Raw genomic sequence first — 6,000 nt, forward strand, 5'->3', positions numbered from 1 at the left:
CTGCACTTCTCCTGTGCTGGATAAAACCCAGCTGAGATAAAGAGCAAGGGAGCAGACCTCTTGACGGTTCAAGACATGAGGGATTCAGGGACCTCAACTATCCAGATCTGAAAACAGTGTTCTAACTTGCTGAAATCAAAAAGATTTTTTTTAAAAAAAAACACCTCCAAGTATATGCTTGAAAACTGCATTTCAATCGTTTTCAAATCATTCTTCTAACTATGAAGATTATTGGGAGATAATTTTGAATAACACTGTTGAACAGCTGATAGAAAGGAATTTGACACACGTGCTAGGGGCTTGTGAAGTGCCACACTTTTCTAGGTGCAGCCCAAAATTTTTAAAACACACACATTGGCCCTACTGCAGGCTTTAAAGCTAATAAACGTGATACCAAAGGGGTGGGGTGGGGGAAGCATGAGCAAAGAACAGGAAAATAAGCAAATTCGGGTAACAGTTCTTAGATACTATTACCTCATTGTTATAATGGCCATGTGAAACAGCCACTGGCAGAGGCAGTTCTGAGAGGGGAGGAGCCAAACGTCAGCTAAGCCAATAGAGCCGGACTCGCTCTCTTGCGCCGCTCTCTTTCTCTGTCTCTTCAAAGCAAACAGGTGGAATGGCTGCTGATGTTCAGATGTATGAGATGAGATGCAGATTTCCAAACCTGATGGAAAATGTGCAGATTGTACCCAGAAATGAAGAAAGAGATTCACCTTCTTGTGCGATGAACTGGTTGTGCAGAAAAGACTTAAGTCAGCCATGTGATACACACATTAATCCAGACAGCTTTTAGATATGAGCAAGTAAGCATATTCAGCATACCCGATAACTAATGACTTTGGTAAAAAGAACATGATTTCCCCCCTCCTGCTAATCTAATGGCCCAACACAACAGCAGACTTTATGACACCATATTTCAGAGCCAGAGCACTGGTAAAGCCCGAGATCTGGCACAAACATAAACACAGACTATAAATTAGAAACAAATAGGGCACTGCGCATTTCAAGATCCCGGGCTCTTTCCAAATTTACTGGCTGTTTGTTGAGATTTTGAGACTAATGGCGATATAAAATATTTCAGCCAACTAGGAAAGCAAAGGTTCAGAGTGATTGAGAAGTATAGATCTGATGCTTCTGATTAATGGTGGGTAAATTATTGTTAATGCATGCAGTAAATGTCAGGGGCAGTAATTCTCTGAGCAGCCTCGGAAGCACGGGAGAGGTTCTGCTCATTTAAAAGTTGAGTAAGGAACATGGATGGCAGCAACCAGCAAATGTGTCAGACTTCTGACTTGAGCTCAAACACTCCATGAACAGCCACGAATACATTTCAGTATACACTGTGTCCTGAAAAAAGACCAGGCGCTGAAGCAGGATGTGGCATTTATCAACTAAGATTTCATTTCATTTATTATATTTCTATACTGTGCCATAGCAGAAGCTCTCTGGGTGGTTCACAAAAATTTATGTTGCAGAAATCAGAGTCAGAGAGACCACAGAGTGAAGGAAAAAGAGTTTTTCTTTATTTAACACGCTGTTACATTAAAAACCATTAAAATACATCATACAAAGTGCAAAAGCCATAAAAACATATAAATAGGTAGCACAAACACAGACCACAAATATCTAAAACAATATTTTCAAAAAAATCAACGAAAGACAATCCTGGACCTGAATAAAACTCATTATATGCTTCTAAATGCCTGAGAGAAGAGGGCAGTTTTAACCTGGCATTGAAAGATACTGCATATACTCCTTAAATCTCACTAAGCCAATGGAATTTGAGCAATCTAACTGTGCAGGATTGCACCCATAGAACACTTTCGCCACTCGTGGTAAAGAATTACGATTGATTGATTGATTGATTGATTGATTGCATTTATACCCCGCCTTTTTTCCTCTTGCAAGGAACCCAAGGCAGCTTACATTATCCTCCTCCTCTCCATTTTATCCTCACAACAACAACCCTGTGAGGTGGCTTGGGCTGAGAGTCTGTGACTGGCCCAAAGTCACCCAGTGAGCTTGCATGGCCGAGTGTGGACTAGAACCCGGATCTCCCAGCTCCTAGTCCAACACTCTTGCCACTACACCACACTGGCTCTCTTTTGGTCCCTTAATGCTTTTTTTTTTTAGCTTAGGAATCCATCCATTGTGCCTGGGCCTAGATACAGCAATTAAGTTAATAGCTCAGGGCAGGAGCTAGGAAATATATCCAGTTGTTGTAGCTTTTTCCCTGAAGCAGGGAAACCTGGGAGGTGTACATGCATTCCTACAGCCTACTCCAGAAAGACCTCTACAAGCAAGCAATTCATAGGGTGTCCATGTGTCCTCTTTTACAGAGGACCATCATCTGTTTGAAGGGCTGCCAGAGGACTGTCCTCTATTTTGAGGGTGGCCTCCATTTGAAGGGTTGTCCAGTCCAAGTCTGGGGGGGAAAAAAACATCAGAAGGGAGTGCGGAGGCTTAGAAGTTGCCCATCAATGGTTAGCACCTCGACAGCAGACTGAGCAAGTCACCTAGTTGCAATCTTCCACACTGTGATGAGATGTACGTATTTCTATATAAATTGTAATAAACATTTTTTGATTTGCAAATTGAATTCATATAAATTAGCAAATGTAAATTTTACGTACATTTGTGTCCTCTTTTGTCCTCTTTTTTGGTGATTCATAAGTGGCCACCCTAGGCCTCCAGCAAGAATGATTTGTGCTTCCCCCAGCAGTCCACTGGTTGAGGAGCAAGAGGGGGTGTCAGAAAGGGGGGGATGGCACCACTGGCTTAGACCTCCACCCACTGCTGGCAAGGGGCCCCCAACAGCTTACCCCCAAGGGAATGTGGACCTCCACAGAGAAAAGGTTCTTCACTCCTGTCCTTGAGCTTCTCCTTCTCTCAAGGAGGAAGTCTTTATCAGCCCTGCCTCAGCATCATTGGTCATTCAGTAAAAGCTGAGGGTGACTGTCCTATATTGCATTATCACAGGCCTTAGGTCAGGGTAGGTGATTTAAAGTCTAGGGCAGGGGTGGGAGGTGTATGGCCATCCAGATGTTGTTGGATTGCACCTCCCATCCGCCCTAGCCAGAAAAGTCGGTGGTGCAGGGGTGATGGGAGTTTAAGTCCAACAACATCTGGAGAGACAAACATTGCTGTAGTCTGCCAGCAATGGGAAACGAAGGGCAGACAAACATCCTTTTCCTGGAGATGCATGTAGCAGAGGAATAAGCCGTGTGAAAGCTTTGGGCATAGATCCCCTCTACCTCATCTGTCATAATAAGCCCAATTTTGTTCCTGACTAGTCCTGACTTGAAAAGCTTCACTTTTGTGACTTAATGTGGGACACTGTATCACCAACAAGAAGGCATTGAGTCAGGATAGTATGGCATACTATTGGGACAGAATGCTTGTCAGAAGGACCCAAAAGGCACTACTTGGCAATCTTTTAGAATGGGGTGGGAGGAAAAGAGTGTAGCTGGAGAACAGCCTATAAAGTTTACTGCTCCTGCTTTCAATATCTGATGGGATACTATTTAAAAGCTGAGAAGACTATGAATGCAGGCTGCAAAATAAGCCAATATAATTTTACGATTTCACGCCTAAAATGTATGTTTGGGGTCCAGGTTTCTTTCTTGTTTTCTGATTATTTTTTAAGGGTGTTTGGAACAGGGCAGCTTCAAAACACTGGCATTATGGGATTCAAAGCAGTAGTAAACTAAATCCTTTTGCATCTCTCCTTAATGTGACACCATATAGAATTTTAAGACTGCAATCTTAGTTGGTAATGATATTTTGAACTACAGATTTGAGAACAGGTTTGCAAATTCATTGCTAGCTTTTCTACACCTTCTTTGGAAAATGTGACTTTGCATGAAACAAAATGTTCCAATTTAATGGGCAGAGGGTGGCAATAATTTGTTTCAGTGCCCTTGTTAAATGTCATGCTGCACTCAAGGCCAGATATTTTTAAATCATATATCATCAATTCCATCTAAGCAATAAGCACAGAATTGCTGTCAGGAAGAAAGGTACCTACATGTCTATTTTTTATTATTTAGTCAATAGTGTCGGCCAGGCTTACCAGATCCTAAGATTTGCTCTTCCATCAAGCATATGCCTTCAATGATGCATATTGAACTGCACCTGTACCACATCAACTGCACCACAATTGCCCCCGTAGCAAATATCCAATTCATAAAAATACAATAATGTTCGAGATGATCAAGGATTGACAAATACACTTGCCAACTCACCATTGGTGAGTACTTCTTTTTTTGCTCTGGCAAGAGCACAAAATCAAAAGAAAAATCTGCCCTTCTTCCATACTTGGAGAAGCAAAAGGGCTCTCCCTGTTGCCATGCTGACTTCAGAAGTACAGGAGAATGGCAGGAAAAGCTAATTGCACTGAACCTTGGAGACACGAGAAAAGCCATGAGACGTCTTACTACTTTCCGAGCGGTTGAGGCTTATCACAGTGGGGAGAAGCTGTGAGAGCAAGGGTTCACCCCCACCATCATGCTGGGCCCTGAACTCAGAGTAATGTCAGAAGACACTGTCCGCTGCCTCAGAGAGGGGGGGCAGGGTCATGGCTAGAACAAATCTTGGCTAGCTACCAAAGCCAAATGTTTCACTCTAGTAAAAATGTTTAGGATCAGGGTGCCTGGCTCTTATTCACAAAGCTTGAAGCAGAAGAGAGGAATTTAAGCTTGCAGATACCCTGATCATCCTGAGTTTACTTGGAGGTGAATCCTGGCAAATGTACTGAAAACTGTGGCCTTAGGCTACAATAGAGTTCACACTTACTGGGAAGCAAGCCCAACTTACATCAGTGGGAATGAATGACTCCCAAGCAAGTGTGTATTAAGAGTGCAACTACAGTATTTTATAGCCTAATCCCAAGCGTGATTACTCAAAAGCAACCCCCCCCAAAAAAATGTTTATTTACAAGTATTTATAAACTGCTTACATCTAGGGATTTGGAAGTGGTGTACACAAACCATAGAAACATAAAAATATAAAAACCAATACATAGAATAGATTGTATTTACATATCCATAAGAAGGTAGGCTACACTACAGAAGAAAGGCTTGCATAAAGAGATGTGTCTTCAACCTGCACCTAAAAATAAAAAGTGTTGATGTAATTTGACCAGAAGGGTGCCATTCCACTCATGTCCCACTTGTGGGCTTCCCACAGCCAGCTAGTCAGCTACTATGTGAACAGAATGCTGGACAAGATGGACCCCTTGGTCTGATGCAGCAGGGCTCTTCTTATGTTCATGTCTGATCTCAGGGGGATGATTATTCCACATGGTGAGCACCACTCACTAAATGCTGTCCTTTGAAGAACATCAGAGTGGAACTCAGAGGTATGTGGGGGGCCTCACTAGATGACCTCAAGGATAAAATGAGTCTATAAGGGAGAAGGCAGACTCTCAAGTTGTTTAGGGCTTTATATACTTGGAACAGAGCTTTAACTCTGGTCTGGTAGCAAATAGGTAAAATGGAATTTATCTCCTAATGAGTGTGAGTAGGGTCACAACCTTCATCTTTGGATACTTGCAAAGACATAGTCTGTCTTAAATCCAAACACTGCAGCTTATCAGTTGTGTTGGTTGGAGTCTAAGGGTGCAATCCTATGGGGATAGTCAGCCGCCTCTGAAGTCAGAGGTGGCCGCCTATCCAATGCAGGGCAGCTGGAGTGTGGAGGGGATCCTCTCCTTCGCACTCCACCTGCCCTGCATTTGCAGCTAGACAGCCGATTTCCGCTGTCTAACTAGGGTGCCTCAGAGTGGGGGGGGGAGGGCCAGATGGCATTTAGGAAGCATTGTACCAGTGCTTCCATGGTCCCCTCCCTGCCCACAAGATTGCCCCCTTTTCAGCCGCTCAGTACTGCTCTTCTGAGCCCGGAGAACCAAGCTCAGAGCTCAAGCTCAGTTCCCATAAACTGAAAAATCCTATGGCCATTTAGACCTAAGATAATTTTAGGAAACACACCCAGATAGGA

Source organism: Heloderma suspectum, chromosome 3 (assembly GCF_057233095.1).
Source record: "Heloderma suspectum isolate Gila_16-S chromosome 3, 16-S_ref, whole genome shotgun sequence".
Lineage (NCBI taxonomy): Eukaryota > Metazoa > Chordata > Lepidosauria > Squamata > Helodermatidae > Heloderma > Heloderma suspectum.